We start from the raw sequence: 12,640 nt of genomic DNA, 5'->3' as shown, positions 1-12,640 counted from the left end.
ATACATTAATATATATTTTAAAAACATGCTAAAAGTTTATATACATAGTACAGTCCAGAGATGGCAAATTCGTGGAAAGCGTGCCTAAGATGTACGTGAAAAATTAAAATACTTATCATTTTATTTTTTATAGGTACATTTTAATGTAATTTTGGGTCTTTTTGAGTTATAACTGTAGAGAAAAAAAATTGGTAATTTTTGACATGTATAGTGTTAGAACAATTTTCCATCACTGCTGCAGATATAGACAGTGGTGGTACTAGAAAAATAAATTTGGTGGGGGGGGGGGGGTTATAACCCCTTAATTCCACCCTTGGTCGCGCCACTGAATATAGATAAATAATTTGGTAGCAAACTTTTATCGTACTTGTACTCTCATATAAATCATATTTTTTGCAAGACCTTAATATACCTACTTACCTTTAGTTGATTACACTAACTTACCTTAGTTATTGTCGGTGGCCTGCAATAAATGTCAACATATACGAGTACAATGTTATAACTTATAATATATTGCGAATTGCGATAAATCTTTATTTTGACATGACTTCATGAGTTGTGCCACGATGCGTGTGATTATAACGTACTCGTATGATGTTGTAGGTATATTATAATATTATGTATAAAACTCGTATGAGCTGATATTCTATGTATACCGAATACAATGAATACTGCTGAAAAGTAAACAGTAATAAAATAAAACACGCCGCCGGTAAGTTCACCTCGGTTGGATGGCGTGCGTTACAATGCGTGTTCCGCTGTACGTGATTTGTGTATACTGTGTATAGTGTGTACGTCACATTAATATACTTTATGAGAAGAAATTAGCAGATAACTGTGCGGCCTACGGGCCCGCCACACTGCTGTCTAAGTAGCTCTCGTTGCAAGGGTACGTCGTTTATGGCTGCGTGAGAATTTAAACGAACGTTATTATAATTGTGTATGTAAATATAGTATTATACCAACTACCGTCAGACACATAAATGCACACGCTTTATTTCAATATAAATGTATATATATATTATAAACTAAAATTTGACGTTTAATTGATATCTACCGGGTCAAGAGGTTGAAATATATTTATAATTTTTAATGTTGGATAATTATGGATAACTATATTTAATGGTATGTGCAGAAAGATTCACAAAGCATGCTCATCACTCTTTTTTTTCTTCATAATACACAGATATTCAATATCTGATTTTTAAAATGTTATGATTTTTGTATTAATTAAGGAGTGTCCCCCTCCTTAATACATATTTCTAACTTTTAAATAAAAGCTCCTCTCTTTCTATTGTAAATTATTTTTAAGGATAATTTTTCTGAAATTTGTTGTCGTATTATAGATACCTATCATTTAAAATTTGAAAAAATAGTTTTTGTGTTATTTAATCTTGTGATTAATAATTAAAGATAATAATACTATTGTAATGAGTTTAGAAGATATGGGAGGTATGGCAAATATAGTGACAATTTGAACATTTTAGTCAATCAATATTTATTATTTGTAAACATTTTTCAAGTGTAATAATGATACGTATACGAGTACTAGATTCAATATTATATTTGTTTTATATTTTTTATAGATAATTTTTATGGAAAATCATCCTTAATTTAAATATTTTGACTACTGAAATACTATTGGAACCTTTAAATTAGGAAAATAAAAATTCATAAAGGAGGTTCTTATTTGAAAAACAGAAGTTTATATCGTTAAAACGCATAATTCTTTAGAGTTAAAATATAATTTATGAACCTGGCTTTAAATTATATTTAAAGATATCCAAAAAAAAAAAATATTTGAATAAATTCATTTAAGAAAAAAGTAAGGTAAATACGCTCGGGTGATTTCCCTATGTATCGTAATAAATAATATGTACCTACTTATGATTCTTATATTTTAAGTGCATAAATATATTATAACGAAATGTGCGTTGAGTAATTTTTTATGTATTTTAATTTAATGTTTCAACGAGGTTTTGAGATTAATGGATAAATGATAATAACATATAGGTATAGTTTTAGGTAGGCACCACACAGTCCGCACACGCATACACAATACACATATATTTATATTAGATATATAAGTACAGTGTTCATTATGTATGTTTATTAGTTGTTTTTATTGTACGCGCGCATAATACCTATCTCGCGGTCATTAAGATAAAATTATCTATTCGACTCAACGTCAAAAATGTTCGTGCTTATTTACGTTTCGTATTATGCGCATAATAATAATATTGTACATCCACGTCATGCGTGTCCTAATGAATACGACGTATTAGGTATATTTATGTTTTACGTAAACATTTTACGCAATGTTTAAACAATTTCAAAATACTCCAAAGCTCGTTAAACCAGCCAACATATTATACATTGTAGTCTTGCATTTTGATTTTATTCCATGTCCATCACTATTTTTCAATATTTATTCTACAGTTAAAGACAATTTTTTGATTTTTAGTCTAAATTTTTGGTAGAAATAGAATAGATAATATATAATATCTTGGAAGAGTAACAAGTAGTTTAACTCTTTTTGTCGAAGCATGCGCAGTACAACGTATAAATAGCTTTTACTAAATTTAACATTATATTTTATTTAAAATTGATAGACTTGTCTTGTGCTAGGCATAATCTTAATCAAGGAATACGGTAAGCTGAAATTTACACTTATTGTTGCATATACTTTGTTTATTATATATTTCTCAAAATGTATACGTATTATACATACAAAACATAGGTATCATTCTCTACGGTTCTTAATAAAAAAAATCTTACTATACCTATCGTATTATTATTATTATTTCATAATTTGGATTAATTTTACAATTTTAAATACCTATTAGGTACCTATGATAAAGAAATTTTATTATTTATTACAGAAATAATAATCATTGTTACGATTTACTGTTTACCAAATACTATATAGAATCAAATACAAAGTTGTATACCTATGTAATAATAAGAATTCCGTGCCATAGGTAACCGCATAATTAACCGAAAACACGATTTATATATTATTATTTATAATATATATATACATATGTATACTTACCTGCAGACGTAACAGGTTAGGTTAAGTTATTTTATACTAGGTATGTAGATAGATAGTTATATAGTATAGTTTTTCTAGTCACAAGTCCAGTGGCGTTGAATCGTTTAGCGATTATTTTTAGACACCAGCTCTGTAAAAAATCTTCATCATATAGCCACGACATTATGGAAAATAAGAAAACTTACACGCGCATGTTTAGTGCATAAATACATATTAATATTTATTTACATATATATGCATATTATACTTAGGTATTAAGTTGGGTACGTGTAAACAGTGTCCGACAAGGTCACATAAACCACTATAATAGGAACTGGGGATGCGTGTTGAGCGCGACCACGGGCTAGAATACATTATAATTTCAGAGGATTTGATACATTCGATACACTTACACGAGTACACCTATAATAAATATGTTATTATGTTAATATGGATTTATGTAAAAAGATTTCAATATACTGAGGCAGATTTAATGACTAACCACTAGCTGTATGAACATTTCAAGTAAATAATATATATTATACTGCAGGGACAATATAATATACATTATGATTATATTGTAATAAATCAATGTTGTATTAGCGGGATTAAATGAGAGACCTCAGATGAAGATGCACTTACTCACGATTGACCTATTTGCATTTAAATTTAATGCCCAAATGTTATTTGGTAATTAAAATTATAAGTTAATTTTATAAAAATAATTATATAAAAATGATAAATATTTTAATTGCTCGATAAGATCAATATGTTAAAGAAATTTCAGGAAGAGGTATATGATTTTTTGATTTTCTAGGTATATTAGAATAAATTGCAAATATTATAAACATGGATTTTTTATGAAAATAAAAAAATAATGTATGTGCAGGTATTTGTGTGATATTATTTTGTGCCATGAATTCAACAATTTATCTTTATGGATTTTTAATTGTAGTATTGTAAATAATCAAAGCGTGTAAGGAGGTATAGAATTTTTTATTGTATTTTTTTCAGTGTCGTCATTATTGATGTCTATTTTAATATACTGCAATATTTATGAAACGATGTAAAACATTGGTACATATAACTATAGTAATTTGTTGGTATATGGTATAGTTTCAATGTTTTGTTGAATGCAAATATATTTGATTTTGCAATACAGTTGTGGGTCAGCAATTATATTTCATCACAAAAGAATGAGAAAAAATACATGTATACCTACCTATATACTTACTTATAATTTATAAATAATAACATCTACATGTAGTATAAAATACATTTGAAATAGGTATCAAATACTCATTAGTCATTACTATCATTATGATCATTGAATAAATATGTATATGTATTTATGATAAATAATATTTATTTATAATTAATATTAATCAATAGATATAAATTAAATATTCTATGACTAATAAATAATATACAATTTTTATTAGATTTAGAGCGGAACGTGAAAGTTAATGTGTTTATCTGTATAATATGTTGATTTTAACAGTCTTATACCGTCTTCTATTTTTTCTAAAGTATTATGTAAATTTTTTCAAAGCAGAAACAGACAATACGAATAACAAAGTTTAATGCGTAATGTATTTGTAGACAAATTTCAATTTGACTACAAACTGTAAGCGCAGTATCTGCAATTAGTCGATATACGAGTATTTTTAGGTGTTTAATTTTCCCCATAGATTTTAGTCACGAATATAATAATTTAATAATGTTGTGAAAATGAACGTGTTTATTTAATGTGTGAAACAACTTCGCGGTTAATAACCTATTTCCCGAAAAAACTAATATTTATGAAATAAAATTTAATATTTAAATAATTATGAAAAACATGCACAGATCTTTGTCAGATAATAATACGGAGTTTCAAAATTATTTTTCAAACTTTTATATTATACGAGTAAGTTACAAAATTGTTATCATATAAATCTCTCCGTCCAGCTTCTGCAGTATAATCACTGTATTATATACCTACGTATTACATATATTATATTATTATATATTATGTTAATCAACTCAAACCTAAATACCCGTAAAGCTGACTGTCGTATAAAACATAATATGGTTAGATACTACGATATAATATTTTTAGCCCAGTTTAATACAGGTGGTACCTATCTAATTTAATCTAGTAAGTACCTATCTACTTATTTTATGAACCCCCTCGCTATGTACCCATATAGAAGAAACTCGAAGAATGTATATTACCCGAAAAACATCACTTCTCGACACACGCACACACACATATTATAATATACACTCACGGCTATTCAATTACACATATTATAAACGTCCGGTGACACGGTCGACGATACGTATAAATGTTCATATCCTCGAAACTGGGTGTGACAAATCGGTTATTGAAGCATCCCATTGTCACGCATATTGAACTTTCTTCGTGTGTCTCGAACTGCTGAGCAAATAAACCGATCGGAAAACGAACCATTAAATCTCATTGACATACTCATTATCACGTTACGCCGCGTATGGGTGGACGAGGTAAAGCTTTTGTCACGAATTAGTCAGGATCCCTCGGATGGATAGACAAATAATAAAAATAAAAATAAAAATAATAATAATAGTAATGTGAAAAAGGTAATGAAAAACAACACGCGTAGTCTCCCGCGGTTTTTTCTCACTGTGTGTATAATATATATATATATATATACGCATAGGCAGGTAGGTACCTCTGCACCTTAATGGTTGAGTGGCGCTGAAGAAAATATATGTTATATATACACTTGCAAGGAGTTTTGACTTCGTGTGATTACGTTTTCTAAACACAATCGCGAATGATACAAACGCTTTTGTCTTAACACCACTAGGTACACAATGACGAATAATAATAATATACGCACTGCAACAGAGTATAATATATACCTATACATACGGCTTTATAACTATATATAAACTATGAATATAGTTTATGTGTTGTGTATACCCATCGCCTACATCATATATGCGTATATATATTATATGTTATACATTTGCAACTGCATCATGTGAAAACATATTGTTCTGTTTCGGACTAGTGCAGCGCAATATATAATGCATTTGTATGTATGCTCGATTGCTGTATAGTGTATATACGTATATGTACACAATATACTTTTGACCGTCATATATAATATATAATAATCCGTACGTAAAATGTGACAAGGATAAAATATTGCGTTATCGTGGGAAATAATTTGACATAAAATGTATGATAGTAAAAAATAGGTTATTATTAAAGTGTTAATATAGTTTATGTACAATTTTTAAATGTAGGTATAAAGATTTTATTTTCCATCATTTTTGTTTTTGTGATCTCATTAAAATTACAAAAATAATATTGCATAAACATTAGAAAGGTTTCACCAGTTATAATATATAGGTGCAATACTGCAATAAGTACCTACATTATAACACATTACATATACATTAATATTTACCGCCAAATAACTATAGGTACAGTTATTTTGAGTCTTTTTCTTTTGACCAGTAAACTTTGATACTTTAAATCTATCTGTATATAATTTTCGGTAATTATATACAACCATTTATATTCAAAATTTTTAAATTATTTAAATTTCATTAATTTTGTACTGAAATAAGTGACATATAAATTGAAAATAAAATATTTATTATAGAATTCCATATAGCTAGGTGCCTAGGTGAAGACACGACGGTAAACTGACTTCAACCGCACTTATTTAAAACTACGTTTTTGTTAACAATTTTAAAGTTAATAATAATTTGTTTTTTTTTTAATACTATAAGAATTAGTTTATAAAAAATGTAACCTTAATATTTTATGGAAAAATTTCAATCAATAAAATATTATTTACTTAGAATAAAACTTCGAAAATTATATGTATTGTAGAATGTAAATGTTTATATTTTTTTGAAAAGTCACATAATAGTTTTTATAATATAAGTATCACTTTTAACATTTAATATTAATTGGGTTAAAAATATCTTTCTTGAAAATATTTTCTCGATTTTATTATATTAAACTAGGTAACATTTAAGTAGGTGAGAATATAATTTATAATATAATATAACATAAGGTACTAGGTAGTAGGTAATAGGTATACTAACTTTATCGGATATTCTTTCGTGATATTGGTCAGTCGTAAATAATTAAATTATTACTACTATAATAGTTAGGAAGATAAACGCTTCAACAGTATTATGGAAGATTTCGCAGTTGGTAAATAAAATATTTTAACAAAAGAAACATAGAATAACGTTTGTTGAAAAAACTAATAGTTTACTCGATCCCTTTGAGTAAACGTGTAGGTACAAATTTTTAATATACCTACCTCATCTATACTAAATTGTCTAAATTTATAGTTCATAGATAATCTATAATTACTAATTAATAATTGATAATAATAAAATTATATATGTTGTTTTTGTTCGTTTATTCGTTTTTCGTAAAATAAAACACAAATCATGGTTTATTCTGTATCCATATGCTTCATTTTTAGACTACCTGAAAAAATCGTTTAATATAATAATATACATTTTCTATTCATGTCTATTAACTAATGTCTTTTTAAAAATTGCAATACATTACTGTATCTGGAAATAATAATAATAAATTATAATATAAATATTATGATGTATAATATACAGTGTATTACACATATACTGGAAATAAATGCAACAGGCAATAATCATATGCCAAATGTGATAAGCTAACTGAGAGCTCGCACAAAATGATGTTTATATTTGTCACTCGTGACCATCACGACTCGAACAAAAGATAATAAATTTAGCAAATTTCGATAATAATGTATGATTCCTGAAAAATTATAAATGTAACATTAACAAGGTATCGAGCATCTGAAGTGTTATTGTTTAACTAACTAATACAATGATGACTAATACAACTGATACAATAATGTTCCTCGTAAATCATTAAATATCGCGTATAATGATAAATTTGTGTATAAATATTACACCCACATATTATCCAGCCCACTGACTTCGATGTATTTTAATTCATGTATGAACCATTAAATATAGCCAATACCTATTCTGGAGCATTATTTGGTGCTTGGGAGTCTCATACAAATCGGTCGAGTAGATGCATTGGTCAACGAGCAGTCATCCGCAGACATAACTACGTACAATTATAAACATTATAATTATTGTGCATGCATTTCCTCGCTTATAATATTACCTACGAAGGTGGTGATTATAGCCTTCTTACGATGTTAAATTATTATATATAAGCATGGGTTTATAATATTTATACATATACTTATTACATATTATATGGGTAGTCTATATATTATATATACACAATATTTCTAATGTACCTACGTATAGACGATCGTCGGTCAAATGTGAGACGGCGAGTAACACCAAAAAATCGAAATCCAGACACGATTTAATAATATTACATACCTATATAAAGATAAGATTTTTTACCTATATATATATTATGATCAATGTTATAGAACGATGGGATCATACTATATTATAGGTACTTAGGTATTTATTTATATATATTGTGTATAATTTAAAATAATAATAATGATACGAAACGTCCGGGCTCCTGAAATTCTGTGTGCTCTCGGGGGTTAAGATGGGGAGAGTCGATGGTCACGCGAACCTATATATGTGATGCGTGTGCTCCTGGGAACCGCCGTTACCGTTGCCGCCGCCGCCGATGGTGAATCATGTCCTGTTGGAAGCCACCGCCGCCGGGTGCACGTCCAAGTGCGGTTTATTAAACCATCGTATAATAATATATAATGTGTACAACTATAGAAGTGCGTATGATGTTGTGTGTGTGTGTGTGTGTGCGTGTTTGTGTGCGCATGTCGTACTTATGTGTACCGCTGACTATACCTCGGTAACTGCGCGGTACCTGCAGTATCATCCTGTCTGACTGCGCTAACGAACCAATGTCGACTTATGTATAAGTGTGGCAGACGCCTCCGCCGCCGACGACGAGGATTATTAATAATAATATATATAATGTTATAGGTACCTATACATAATACAATACGACCACCGCGGCCGTGCGTGTGAGGTCCAACCTGCGTTATGATTGTATGAATGTTGCTATATGTATATAATATTATAATATAAGGTAGCCGTATACCAAACACGTTTTGAGATTTGTTTTTTTTTTCAATATATTAGTATAGCATTATTATATTATGTGCATATAATATAGATTTGAATATAACAGACATAATATTCGAATCTGCGCACCACAAAGTCCGATCACCGTTCGAAACGACGGCGAAGTCCGAATCGAATTCAATACTCGAGCATATAAAAATAATTTATCATTAATAACAAATGATAGTAATCGTTTATTATCTATAATATTATTAATTTAAAATACGTGGTTGTTATGGTAATCCCTGCACGTGACTGACAAATAAACGAGTATACTTACCTATATAGATAATTTCATATTTTCATACAATAATATTATCATTATGTTCTAATTACACTATAATGGATATATTATTTAGATAATTGCAGTAATTATGATTGGTACAATAAAATATATATTTATACGCGAACTATTTACATTAAAATATATTTCACGAGTAAAATAAAAGAGTTCGTCGGTTACCATCACACGGGTTATATCAACTCGTTCACACGATCCAATTGTTATGCTGATTGCGACGCGTTTATAAATTCCATGCAACTACTATACATAACGCAAGTACCTATTTATTGAGAAAGTAATAAAGTCATCATGTTATTATAATCATTTTCTCGTTAATATTTTCATAATCATATTGTCTATGCTAGTTGCTAGTATCTAACCGCACATATTTAAAAGCTATAGACTATTATAGTTATAATATGTTTTTCTGCTCCTATAGTGAAATTTACTTAGGCACCTGTATGCTGTAAATTATTCGAAAAAGCATAATGTAGATATATTAATTTAATTCTTGTGTTATAGGATATACTAACTGACAATTATTTACACAAGTAAAGATTATTTAAGTAATCAAAATTGCTTTAGCAAAATCCACGTAAATGCAAAAATAATTTTAAAATATATTAACAACTTTTTGCAATTGGTCTATGCTGAACTATAATGTATACGAACTACATAAACGAAAAGAAAATATTGCAGATATGACTATATTCATCAAACTAGTTTTTTGGTATAGTGTAGAAAAATTAATCTTAAGTATAGTCAAAATATTATAACAAATATTGTATGACGTGTAAGATACGTATATTATATCGTATTATTTATAAGTTTATAACATAACATTATGAACATTAAATGGACCATGTTTCTTTGTATCTTGTCATCGTGTATTCATTCACTTATACTATAAGACGTATATACACACCCCAAGCTAATGATGTTGTGTTAATGATCTAATAATACATATATAAAATATAAATTGTTGTCATCGTTCTGTTTTTATAAATGGTACAATGAACGGTTTAATTACGAATTTATGATCATATTATAAACATAAGGTATTTTATTTTTTTCATATTTATAAACAAAGTGTCAAAGTAGATATAATAATATCTATCTACGTTATTTTTTTTTAAAATTAAAATTCATCTCATTACATGATACGTTTGATACTTATGGTTCTTTCTTTTGTGGTAGAATTGATGTATCCTATAGTTGCAAATCATAGTGAAAATGTCCACGAAAAAAAATTATTTTGATTTATTTTATTTAGTACCTATATACTTATACCTACATGATAGCATAGATATAGGAATGAATGATTATTCGAATTGAATTAAAAATCCCCGATTATAAACAATTGGATGTAGGATGTAGGTTTACGTTTTTGTTATTATCTTAAACTTCAACATTTATGAGTTTTTGTTTGATTATTATTGTATATATTTTTTCTGAATTATGAATTTATATGTGTAGTTAATTAGTTTGCATATAATATTTATACGTAATTGAAGTAGGAAATACTGATTATTTATGGTAAAATTCTCAGTATAAACCGGTTGATTTAAACCTACATGCAGTATAATACACGTCACGCATTGAAACGTAATGTGTATTACACGGATTCCGAAACAATATATAAATATTATTATACATAAAGAAATGCACCTATATATCAGTAAAAAAGGTCAAATTATTATCGTCCTAAAAACTCGTTAAGCCCAATTGCCGTTTTGTATTCTCAAACAGCTTTCTAAACATCGAAAAGTGATTACCGGCTCATTGTTTTCAAATACGGTGTATATAATAATATAATTTTACTTCCGAAACTTACTACTAGTTGAACATTGTACTACCTACCCATATATAATATTATCATAAAATAATATGCTTTCCCCTTTAAAACGATAAAGACTGAATTTAAATTACTCTTTATTATTTGAATTTGTCTCTTCCAAGCATACAATTAAAATTATTGTATTGATAGTTTTAAAATGTATAGTAATATGATTTATTTTTATTAAATTTGCAAGTATAAATAATCATAAAAAATTACTTTTATTGTATGTTTTAAAATTTAAATCTAATTTAATGTTATCAGTATTATCACATTAAACGAAATTGCAGAATACACTGATGTAATAATAGATGATAGCTGTGGCGTGTAATAATAATATAATTGTGTAATGGGTAGGTACCTATAACTTATGTAGGTACAAAATGTATACCAGTATACTTACTGTATAATGCAATGAATAATTACTTCTTAGGTATATTATTTTTGATTACATTATTAGAACAATGAATCAAATATGTAAATTATCTAAAATAGACGCTAAAAAAAATATATATATATATTTATACTTTTATATAATATTGCCAATAGGTATAATGCATTTCTTAATATATACCTATTATAAATATAAGGGAGTTTACCAATTGCGCTTAAAATTACCTTTTCATATACCAATTGCGCTCTAAACATTTTAGGGTCGATGTACCAATTGCGCTCAATATATTTTACAATACCTAAGGAAAACTTATAAGTTAGTTAATAACCGATTTTTTTGCTAGTTAAAAGTAAAAGTCTTCCAAGTCGGTGAAACGTATAGGCTTTATACAGTTAAGTTAATAACTAAAATAAAATAACATTAATAATAATAAGAGAATAGGTGGTTAAATCATAAATATATAATAATAATAATAGTTTAAGCTGGTAATCATGATGTTTGTATTTTGCATGCTTTTTAAATGTTTCACCACGAGGTATAATAATAATTAATAACATTATGATTTAAAAAAAGTATAATACAAATAAATCAATAGGTACACTATAATCGGTCACAAGTTTGCAATTACGTTAAAATAATGAATTCGGTCACAACGAGGTATAATAATAACATTATGATTTAAAAAAAGTATAATACAAATTAATAAATGAATAGGTACACTATAACCGGTCACAAGTTTACAATTATTTTAAAATAATGAATTTGGTCACCACGAGGTATAATAATAATATGTTGATCTAAAAAAAAATATATATAACACAAATAAATTAATAGGTGGGTACACTAACTGGTCACAAGTTTGATTGTCAATTATTCAAAATTAAATTAATAGGTACATAATAATATTATAATTCACATTTAAACGTTTTTACAATAATGATAACACACAATTTTTAA

Source organism: Aphis gossypii, chromosome X, assembly GCF_020184175.1.
Source record: "Aphis gossypii isolate Hap1 chromosome X, ASM2018417v2, whole genome shotgun sequence".
Classification (NCBI taxonomy): Eukaryota; Metazoa; Arthropoda; class Insecta; order Hemiptera; family Aphididae; genus Aphis; species Aphis gossypii.
Note: the sequence above shows the minus strand (reverse complement) of the source record.